At 40.9% G+C, this 12,102-nt stretch overlaps 1 protein-coding gene and 1 non-coding gene across 2 annotated transcripts in view; both read left to right on the forward strand.

Annotated features, from left to right (window-relative positions):
• LOC139692487 (uncharacterized) overlaps positions 1 to 12,102 on the forward strand; it is a 110,082-nt gene that overhangs the window by 17,030 nt on the left and 80,950 nt on the right. The gene's annotated exons all lie outside the window — the stretch shown is intronic.
• TRNAA-GGC (transfer RNA alanine (anticodon GGC)) lies at positions 11,232 to 11,307 on the forward strand. The gene has a single exon. It is a non-coding gene; the product is annotated as a tRNA-Ala (tRNA).

Consider the following 12,102-nt stretch of genomic DNA (forward strand, 5'->3'; position numbering starts at 1 on the left):
TTAAGTAGGAATAAAGAAAGATCTTCCTCCGCATCAAATGTTAAATTTGAATGAAACTAACTTTCGACGGTGAAGCTTTTCTCTGCTTGGATTTAAATAAAGCAATTAATTTCAAATGGGGTATGCATCTGGAATATTAATAGAAGTATTTGATAGAAGTGGATTTTAAGCATATTAAACCTGGGATACGTTATACCTACTGGAATAATTTCCCTATTAATGCTCATTTGCGATTCGCGAGTCCGCCCAATGTCTTTGTAGCCTTGAGTTTGATTATATGCCCTTATTACTCTAGTGGAGGCTTACAGGTTACTAAAACTCAAGTTTTCCTGTATAAGAGTCTCATTTTACGTAAGAAGACAACGTTTCAAAGTAATAATTCGGGAGAATAGGGGAATCAACCCGAAGGTCGGTCGGTTTAGTAGGTGATGGTAGAGATCACCCAATACTAAGCCCTTACCCTGATGTGTGAAAATTCACACATCAGGGTAGGGGGGCAGTTCCTTTCCCTGTGCCGGTTATGGTTTCCCAGGAAGACCTGGTACCCGAAAAATCACTTAAGCTTGGGTGGAGCTGCAGGTGCCCGGAGTGCCTTGCCCGGGAATCGAACCCGGGACCCTCTGGTCAGTAGTCCAACGTTCTACCCACTGGACTACCGCGACATATATATATATATATATATATATATATATATATATATATATATATATATACACTGTATATACACTCACACAAACACGCATGAATACGAAGCATTAGGTTATTTTGGTTCATGTAAATTATGAAAACAATTAAGTCTCTATAAGCTATTATTTGAGAGCATAAACTAGCCCATTATTCTGGTTATTCGTAGGGTACTGTTGTAGAAAGAACATCAGTTGAGGGTGGTGGTGTGACCTATGGGAAACTAGACTGTTACATTATCTCGGACTAGTAGAGGCACGATAGGAAGAATACAAAGCTTAGATATTTTGGAAATAATTGAGATGAATTCGCTTTAAGGAGAAAACTTGGGGCGGAAACCACGTGGTCATATGCAGAGGGCCTTTGAACGGAAAGCGGGAGAGCGAATATCGCTCCAAAAGAGTGGCGGAATGCGACCAAAGAGCTTACTGAAAACCATCAGAAGGTTCGTCACGGTCAAGAGAGCCATGACGCTCTCGGTCACAGTGATGATATACGTGCCTGTGGCAGACGTGGAAGTGGGAGAAGGTTGAGGATTTTCGGTAAAAATGGAATATTATATTTACGTGAAATGTCATTCTTGATAGATTCAGATAAGGATATTAATAATAAATATTGTTTTATCACCAACTATTGCAGTAAAAAAGGTAAGAAATCCAAATGGTGGAGAAAAATTGGTGCTGTTAATTGACTAGAGTGAAATCGTCGGGATATACGCCGAGTTTTATAAGAATTATTGTATTTAGACTTGATCGGAAGGCAAAACCACCCAATCGTTATTTGAAGAGCATAATTCCGCGTTCATAGATTTGAATGTTCATGCGTCTCTCGTACTCTTCGCAATCACATCAAAACCGAGGTTAAGCACCTCATTAATTTCGATGTGTGAAAACAGCTTTTCATCGTCGTTTCTATTTGAACTGTTAATCATTCCTATCACTTACTCGTACACAATTAAAGGCTGGTGTCCAATCATCCCCTTCCTCGTGTCCTAGTGGTGTATCATAGATTGTTTGGATTAATTAGAACTTCAAATTTATGGAACAATCATGGAGAGCCATATAAGAAATAATTAAAGCTCTAAGCCGTTTGATTACTTTTCTGATACTCTAGTTATATTTATGGAGTAGGCATCGTTTATATTAAAAGCACATGACCAAAGTTATACGAGATAAGTTACCCGGCGAAAGACTTTAACAAATAAAGTGAATTTGATGTATTAAATACGAGCCTTGCTAGCAGAATTGAATGTAATTCATCCTTGAAACCCGAAAGTTGACACCGTGTTTACCGTTAAATTTAAAAGACAATGTAGAGTTATTTGTTTATTTTTTGTTAATGCCAATTCGCCCATGTTAGTATCATACTAGATGGCCCTTGAAATTTAGGTATTGTTCGACGTCTTGTCCCTGTGTATTTTCAACCATGCTCGAATTAAAAATTTCGAAAAACTCTATAGTTGCAATGAAATTGACAGGCTGAGATTTGACAATTAAGTAGGTTTTGATAATTTTAGTGAAAATTAACTTATCCTTATCAGCATTCCGTAGTTCTATTGAACAATGGTACTACGCCTTTTACGCTGTTGAGTATTCATTTACGGAGTTCAAAATTTGCTTGTGATTTACATGGCTAAATAATTAATATGCAAGGTTGTAACTTCACGCATTAACATGCTACAGTCTGGAAAACCAGTTCGTGCCGTTGTACGATAAAATTGTGGAAAATTACTCATTTATTTTCACTACGGATGCACTACTTTCTCCCCATATAAATTTCTTCTTCGACCCTTCATGCTTTCGATCCCCTTGAAGCTGCCCATTCTTTCCTCTAGCACAGTCTTTAACCACCGACTGCCTCTCAGTATCTCCGTCATCCACTTCTGCCATCTTTGAATTTCCCCGCCGTACTAGAATTTATTTGTTTTTCACTATCTTTACCCATTTCATTTGATCCAGCGCTTTCCTTTCTTGTATCACATAACTTGTGAATTATTCGCATCAATTTTGCTTCAAGAAAACGAAGTAAGAAAGACGTTGGCCTATAAATCAAAAGATTTAGCTGACCTTTTCTTTACAATTTTGGTTAAATTTACAGTCATTAAATCATACTACCTAGCAAATATTTCTTTGGGTTGTGGCCTGTGCGCGAAAACATTTTATCTGCTCGTATTCCATTAAGGTCGTATGCAGGGCCAACCCATTTCCTTTGACCTTTTCGTCGGACTCCGGGCCCAGGACTTCAATTATTGACTCGGCGATGGACCTCTAAGCAGCGTTTTAGTAAGCGACTTAGTGCAACGAAGCAACATTTAGTTATTTCAAAGAAGAAAAGCATTTTAAAGTTACCAGCTAACCAAAAAAATTGAGATTCTCTTCGCATCGCTTTTAGTTCGCTGTTTTAAATTTTAAAAAATGTAGAATTGCATGCGAGAAAGGTGATTAATTTAGAACTTGTTTGATTTGCTCACCCAAGACACCGATGGCTCACCTAGGCCGTTTCTTTTCTAGGCCGACAATAATTTTCGGGCAAAACTGCTCAACACAAAAACCTTTACCGTCTTTAATGTATTACCTCCTACTTTAACTTGATTGCGTGGCCTTAATACTTCTGAGGAACTCGATTGCTTTCGTTTTCTCGTATCTACATGTTACATCTCTCACATTAATCCTGTAATGCGCTTAATTATGACTGCAGTATCTTTACTGACTGGTCAATTACAGCTTTATCGTCCACAAATCTGACTGGCATGTTCAGCTCGCTGCCTGCTTTCATGTCTAACCCTCAAACCATCCCATGGCTCTCTTAATAACTCCTCCGAGTTTAATTCTAAAATAACATCCGCAACGACAACCTTCGTTTAAATGTACTGATTCCCATTTTCCATCCACTAGCGTCATTTGTCCTCGCCTCATTCATGCGAAGAGGTCGAATTTGACGCATGTCCTGACTGCTCTTGTATTCTGTTGGCAGAGGGATAGCATTCATGCCTTCTCACCCATTGGTCGGAGGACTTTAATGCCCGCCTGCCGGTCTTTCTCTGCCTAGGATTAGGGGTTTTGCAAAATTCCTTGACGTTATTTTCCTGTTAAAAATCGATGTATAAGATCTCTTATTAATTCTCAATAAATAAACGTGTCGATTAACAGGAACGGTAACTACGGCCGTATAAGTATTATGGGAAAGACCAACCCCAGCCGTACTTTAAATGGCGGGCAAAGCGAATGGTGAGGCAGCGTTCAGGGTAAAAAATATGAAATTAAAAATGATAGTCGTTTTGGACGGAACAAATGATTAAACTAATATGCGATAGCAAAACACACTAGCTGAGGTGAACTAGATAGCATTGACCCTCGCCCGTCGCAAGCACTCAAAACAGATCTTACGAGAGATTTCTCCCTTCGCCAGCGGCCCGCCTATCTTACGCAGTAAGATAAAAATAAAAAAAAATAAACCACGCACTCTCTAGTCTGGATATACTAAATACTATTGACCCTCCGTAGCCTTATTACGCATACACACAAGGCTTACTAGAGATTTCTCCCTACGCCAGCTCCCTACTCGTCACTCTCTTGCTTGGTTATGCGTTTTATTTATTGTATTGCGTGTTACTTCGCTATTCTCGTTCTCCCATGCCTAATTATAATATCTAAAAATGCAATGACTTACTGATATCATATCCATTCAGTACAAGCTTGGCCATTGGATTTCTGGAGGAAGCTACCATTCGTTGTATTGGAGGGTACTCCCCCGTTTTTCGGAAAGACACTAGCACGGTATTCCTCTTCCCGTGGAACCCGGGTCTAGGGCGTCCATGGCGACCGCGGCTGATTCTGCGGCAGGGTAGGGAGCTGCTGTTTTCTGGTTGCTATTTTCACTTTTTGGGACTAGATTAGGCAGGCGTCCATCATCCCCTCTTCGCCCCCCCATCGCCCCTCTTCACACCGCCCGTCTGGCCTTTCGCGTGCCCGGAGACATGAGGCGCGTTAGAACTTGAGTTGGTGGGTGGATCAGGAGTGGGAGTAGAGATTATCATGGTTGTTTGTGTTAGCGGAGATGCCGCGGAGTTTCGGGTTGGAAGGGGGGGAGGGAAGGGATAAAAGAACACAAAGGATTCTCGAGGAAAAGAAGAGGGGGGCAGGAGGAGGGTACGAAAAATGGGAAAGCTTTCCGGCATCACCTCCGCTTCGAGATCACTTGAGCATGCGAGGGGTCGGAGGGCGTATCGTTGGGGGGGTGGGGTCGGGTGAAGTGAGAGGAAAGAGAGAGTGTGTGTGTGTGTGTGTGTGTGGTGGGGGAGAGAGAGAAGGGGGGGGGGTGACGTAGTTAGGACAGGGCGATTAAGGGAAGGGGGAGGAGGGACGTTGGACGCTCTGGAAACGATCTACTAGGGCCACGGGTTAGTGGAATGGCCGGGTGGGAGTTTGGTTCTGCCCCATTGTTTCTTCCGTCAGCCACTTTCTCTTGCCGCATCGCCTGCCGACTCCCGGAGCCGTAAGTTTACCCAACAATCCGCCGAAACCCCTTCCTCCCCTTCCCCACCCATTGGCCACCTATCCTATCCCTCTTGACTTCCAGCCTGTCCATTTTTACACTCCCGTGCCTCCAATCCCTCTCTTACAATCCCACTTAATGCGATACTCCGGCGATTGAAGTCTTGTTCAATCGAATCGCGAGGAGGCCGGCGCCTATAAATTTTCATCTGTTGCGTATTGGTTTTGTTTGCTCTCGGATGTTACACCGATGTGCGACCGTCGTCAGCGAATATTTCAAATCCCCCGCCCTCATGTTTGGATCAGTGTGTGGTAGACGAGCTTTTGTTTCCATGCCGCTGTCCAAGGCAAAATTTTGAAATTTCCTGTGTACGTTTGGTAAGAAACTGGATAGGAATCGGCGTTTTGAGCGTATCCTTGCATACATTAGGTGAGTGAGAACAAACTCGCTGTCGGTCGCTCTTAAAATGTGTCCGGGTGAGAAATTTAATGGAAAAAAACGATCTGAACGGCATACGCGACTCCTCGCCCTGCTGTTGGAGTCACTCACGGCTAATGGTTTGGTAGTTCATCATATTCTATGAAAATGTGAAATTCATTATGGTATGTTATTCCGTCTTTTGCCCGGTTTTATCTCTCCGGTTTTCATATTCAAGTCATTTTGCTGAACTCAATGAACTGATACCTTTTTGAATTCATCCATTGAACTTTTTTGTAAACGTAGCTTAAAATTTCATCACATTATAAAAACGGCATTCTCCCTCAGTTTTACGACCGTACGGACCGTCGGCGCCGGAACTCTCCGAGTACTCCGTGTAAAGCACTGTGACCGTCTCGGAGAATATTGTTTTTGCTCCTTTTGGCAATATTTGCGCCTGGCCCGCAGATGAAATCGTCGAGTGGGAATGTGCTTTTTATTGGTCTCTATGCGGTGTTTTACCAGAGCAATCATTTTCGGTTGGTGCAAAAATTGCCATGCACTCATTGTTGTCATACAGTACTGTGACCGACTCGTAGAGTAAGTAGTTTTTTCCTCTTTTGGGTAACACTTGGCGCTTGGTCCGCAGATAAAAACATCGGTCACGAATGCGGTCTTCATGGTTTCTCTGCGGTGATAGGCTCAATAATACGAGATCCAAGCTCGATGTAGCATTTGCCATTCCCGAGTCGCATAATTCACGCCGGATGGTGTATTCGTGGGAGCAATAATTAGTGCAGCGCTCACGCGATCTGGGAGAAAATAACAATGATCGACTTTTGAGGGCAGGAGACCCGGTCATTTCGCCCATGGAACACTTTACGCTAGAGGGAGAATGCGTCAGCGTGGGAGTATTGTCCTTTCCGGCAAGCAGTTTCCTTTTAGCGCGAAACAAGTAAAATTCACGCGAAGGAGTGCGTCTCATTAGGGGGAAAGATTTGTAGCCCATCCCTCTACATGCAAATCACAAGCGTAGGAAATGGCGCTGGGACAGACACTGGTGTAGTGGGTCTGAAGAAAATTGAATTGACGCTGAAAAATGCAGTTGTGTTTCTTTTTTCCAAGCACTGTTGATGAGTTGCGGTGAAACGCGCGTTAATTGTGGACTAATTCCCCCCACGAAATTTTTCGTGCCCACGAACATGAACTTGAGGAGGAAGCGTTTTCTCTTGCAATTGAAAACCCCGCGTGTTTCCTTTCTCTCACATTAATTTGTTTCCCGAAGGCCATAAAAAAATTCGAAGTTCTCATCTGTTGCGCCCTCTTATATGATTTAGTGCGTTATAACGGTCGCTATGATGTCGGTTTTTCTTTCGTGCCTTCCGGCACTTAGGTGCGTAGTGTTGTAAGGTATGACTTATGGTGAAGAGCCCTGCATATTCGACATGGGAGTGAGATTGGCTCTCGATGAACGTCCGGTTAAAATGAGCAGTCCTCTATAGAATTGAACCTCCAAACACAGGCATAATGAATGTTTGAACCAAGAAGCTGTAAAATATTTCCTGTTCATCTGTAATTCTTCTCTTAGAAATCGCTGAAATGAAAGTTCGAAGATTCTATTAAATTCGGTTGTTCAGTCCTCAGAATGAGCAGTTAGGAAAGATATCGGGTATGGTCAACAGAAAGGAGTCTCTTTGGTGCTCTTTTATATTTCAGGAAGCGTATACTTTTATTTATTGCGTCAACACAGTCAGTTTAACTTTCAGAGAATTTTTGTTGCGGGAAAGCGAAATGCTTGGAAAAGAATTATTGGGAATGGGGAAAGATTACATTAACCATGAGGAAGATTCCTTGTCTTCCCTTATTCATACCATTCCTAGATGTCAACCTCACCGTATCGTGAAAAACATTCTTCCAAAAACTACTGTAAATTTCCACGAAGCAGTGCTCCAGAAAAATCCTCCTTGACAAGGAATTGCGAAGAACTTTCTGTGTCTCAGTATATACTCAGAACTACGATACTCAGTGATTACCATATAATTTAGGAGCTTGCATGGTATTGGTTCTCTGGATTTTCTCGGGAATCGACAGCATCTCCGTTCGTTTCATTTTCCAGGTGGCATAATCTTATAACCATTAATGGAAAGGAAGCTTTGGATTAATTTGCCGTAATTAGTAAGTACTTGTAGTCATATTGTTTAGTAGACAATTGAGAAAAATGTATGATGGTGTTTCACGAAGTTGATAACAGCTAACCTTAAAAAGATTAGTCGTCGGATTCTTATAGTCGTTGACTTGAGCTAATTTCTATAATAATGCGGTACTCGTGTTACAGTACAGAGTATTTCATTTGAAGAATATGACACGGAAACGGTGTTATCCATGTCGGAGATGGAGGATCATATTGTATCACATTTTTAAAGTCACTTACAGACTGCTGGTTTGCCATTAAAACTGTCCGCGGATGATGATCTGTGGTGGAAATAGCTTTCGAAAACCTTATGGTGCTTTGCACTTTCGAACTATCAAGTTAGGAATGTTTGTTTCGACTTTTACTGAAGGGTGAAATCTCAACGCGATTGATCTAGTGAGTAATTGTCAGAGAAAAACATTCAAAACGAAATAATGGAGGGGTGCTTGAAAAATAGGTTTTCACTCTAAAGGTTGTATTCGAGAAACTATTTTACGGTGTAATAACTGTCCAGATCCTAAACATGAAACGAAACACATCAATTCCACAATTAATATTGATTCTCTACGACAATGATTTCACCATCTATAGTGAAATTGCAGTTTCATTTTGTTTGCACGATGGAAAAATTACACCAATTACCGGCTGAAGCAGTTTCATTTGTTTTAAACTTTTAGGGGTTAGAATTCTGTAGGAGTGGGATTGATTGTATTAAATTGGTTAATGAAATTGTTGGATCAGTTGATGGCAATCAAATCCAGCATATTTCTCGAATTTTTGGCTTAATTGCCCTGAAGAAGACATTTCTTCTATTCACTAATGAGCGGGGCGCGTTGCACAAACTGTGATTTGTAGATGTAATAAATACAATTTGGACCTGATATTTATTAGTCAAATGAATTTGTCAGTATTAATTATTCTACTTCACCAAACATCTGTTAAATCACAGGTGGGTATGAAAGCGATGGGCTGTGATGAAGTGATGTGTGAAGGTGATGGGCTGTGAACACGGATGGAATGTCACCCTAAAATTTTTTTGTGAGGGTAGGTTCCTTTGTTTGCTGAGCATATCCGAGCAGTCAAATCGATTCGCTTAAAGCATTCCGTTTAAATCCCTGCGCAGCGAGGAAAATTATCCGCAGAAGTTAGGTTCATAATGATTAACCTGGTGCACCGCTTAGATCGAGATGAGCAGTCTACCGTTTTCAGATATAAACAAAATCATCGCATATCTTTGGCCATTAAAATGATAAGTACTAACGAAACAAGGGGAAAGTGAATATGTTCCAAGGATCAATTTGTGCAAGGAATACATTAGCCTTACCTGATGAATTTTCCTCTTTCTGATGTTGGAATTAGAAAGTCCGCTAGCCAACCTTCCGTGTTTGCCGAGGGTTAACTGTTAGGTGATAGTGGTAGCGAAAGAATTGGTTTGGGGCCACTCTCATGGGTTAAACCCTCGAAGAGTTATGGTGGTTACCTAATCCGTAAATTAGAAGTGTGCCTGAGCATCCAGGAAGTTTTGCAGGTCGTCTGGAGTATTTCATTCCAGGCTCAAGATAAGCCGTTCGAAGCAATAAATAATTCGTGACTCAGTTCTGCGAGACGTATGGCTTTTAGTGCGTAAAGGTTACTCCCACGTACTTCAACAGACATGGGGCGGCGGCTATGTTCATACTATATGCTTTGCCTGTCTCTGTCCGAACCTACTTTCTCTCGCTATTTGCTACCTGCGGGTAGGCAAGGCACCCATGCGATTCGTGTTAGTCATGGGTTGGCACAGGATCCGGCAATAGGCCACCGAACGTTAGGAAGAGATTATGTTCATTATGCAAGTGCTTGAAGTGCTTCTAGTGTTGCACTTGCTATGGAAATTCTGCCTCCTTCATTACTTGTCTATAATCAAGTCCCTTACTCCGATTGAAATTGCGTTTTCGAAGAATTTCGAATTATTCATTCTCCCTGGAATAATATTCTCAATTAGATATATCGCTTTTTTTATTTTTTTGGTCATCGATCTCTTTCGTTGATTTCACCGAATCCCTACCGATCGTGAGCAGAAATAGATCAAATGAGATTGGTCGTGATCTAATTAGGGTTGCTGGTGTGCTGTCGCCCGCAAGCCATATGGCGTATGTGGTCCCGGAAAGGGGTCGTAAGTTGATTTCAATAGAGCATATAGTCTTGGAATTGCACCTTCTTTTATCAAATGTGAGTAATGGACGGCATCTTTTCTTATTGGAATCATGGGTCAGAAATTTCCGTGGTCATTGTCTCGGTTCGACTCATTTGACAAGGAGTCAAGGTGGATGGTTGCCAAACGATAAGAAGGGCAAATTATGTTGAATCTATATTCGTTGCGAATAAATACTTCATTTTATAATTTCTTGTTGTGAAAAAAATGTCTACGTCTGGTTCAAGCGAAACTTTTTAATGCATACATTTTTTAACGAATAAAAGGCATTGTTCATGTTAATTAGGGAAAGTTTTTAACTGGTATATAGAATTACTTATCTTAAAAAGATATCATTTTTCTCATTTGTGTGCATGATGCAGGTGTTATGACATTCGAAGCATACAGAACTTTCAATTGAAACTCTTGAAAAACCTGATCTGTGAGGGTCATAATGAGTTTTTCCTCTTAGAAACTAAAAATATTTTATTTTCATTAATTATTTGGAAAGTAAACTTCTTAAAGGAACCGTGTTGACTATAACCACGGGTCCATGCTTTTGCCGCAGTTTTTTCAAAATTTGAAAATTTCTTTCATAATGCTACGGTATTTCCGTCAAAACCCATGTATTCCACTATAATTTGCGATACAATATTGTGCCTCTAGTGTGCTGTTCAAGAGTAACGACGAAGATATGGCTCCTCAGAAAAGTACATACATTTCTAAATATGTAGCATTTATGCATAGTTTTTATTTAACTGTGCCGGTTATGGTTTCCCAGGAAGATCTGGTACCCGAAAAATCACACAGCTTGGGTCTAGCTGGAGGTGCCCAGAGTGGCTAGCCCGGTAACCGAACCCTCCGGTCAGCAGTCCAACGCTCTACCCCCTGGACTACCGCGACCCACATATATATTTGTGTGTATATATATATATATATATATATATATATATATATATATATATATATATATATATATATATATATATATATATATATATATATATATATATATATACATTCAAACACGAAATCCCGCCAAACGGCGAATAAATACTCATATATACAGAAACATATATAAGGAAAAGGGATAGGAACACGTATAAAGGACGAACACAATAGAGGTGGGGTAGGCGGAATCGAACGGATCACAAGAGTAAAAATATTTCCTCAACCGGGACTCGAACACTGGATCTTTCCACTTGCCGGGCGGATGCTCTTAACCACTTGAGCTATCGAGGATATGTAAAGGATCTCAGGGTAAATTACATATCCTCGATAGCTCAATTGGTTAAGAGCATCCGCCCGGCAAGTGGAAAGATCCGGTGTTCGAGTCCCGGTTGAGGAAATATTTTTACTCTTGTGATCCGTTCGATTCCGCCTACCCCACCTCTATTGTGTTCGTCCTTTATACGTGTTCCTATCCCTTTTCCTTATATATGTTTCTGTATATATGAGTATATATATATATATATATATGTTTTATATATGTATTTGTATATATGTTTATGTATGTATATATATTATATATATATGTGTGTGTATATATATATATATATATATATATATATATATATATTTTTTTTTTTTTTAAGTAATCTACCGGTTAAGGTAGGTTTTTGGACGGACACAACTACCAAACAAATATTTTATTACTCCTAACAAAACACAAAATCAATCATCCTACTCTATATCAGGTCCCTCTTCATCTCTGAGTACTTCCTTCCTCCCTTCATCCCGTCCAACAACCCTATCCTGTTCCTTCCCTTTCCTCTTTTGCCCAACATTCTACCCTCTATCACAGTCTTCAACATCCCACTGCCGGTCAACACCCCCTTCATCCACTTTTCCTGCCTCCATAGGATTGCTCCCAACAAACCCCTCTCTTCGCCCACCATACCAAGTACTTCCTCATTTGTTTTCTTCTCTGTCCATTTCACCTTCTCCATTCTTCTCCACACCCACATTTCAAAAGCCTCCAATCCACGTCTATCCTCCTGCTTCAATGACCAAGTTTCCGCTCCGTACATAGCTACGCTCCATATCAAAGTTTTTACGAGTCTTTTCTTAACATCCTTACTCAAAGTCCCTGTCATCAACTCCCTCCTCCTTGTGAAAGCCTCTTTGCCTAGCGCAATTCTTC

Source organism: Hetaerina americana, unplaced genomic scaffold (assembly GCF_022747635.1).
Source record: "Hetaerina americana unplaced genomic scaffold, ioHetAmer1.1.p SCAF_4, whole genome shotgun sequence".
Lineage (NCBI taxonomy): Eukaryota > Metazoa > Arthropoda > Insecta > Odonata > Calopterygidae > Hetaerina > Hetaerina americana.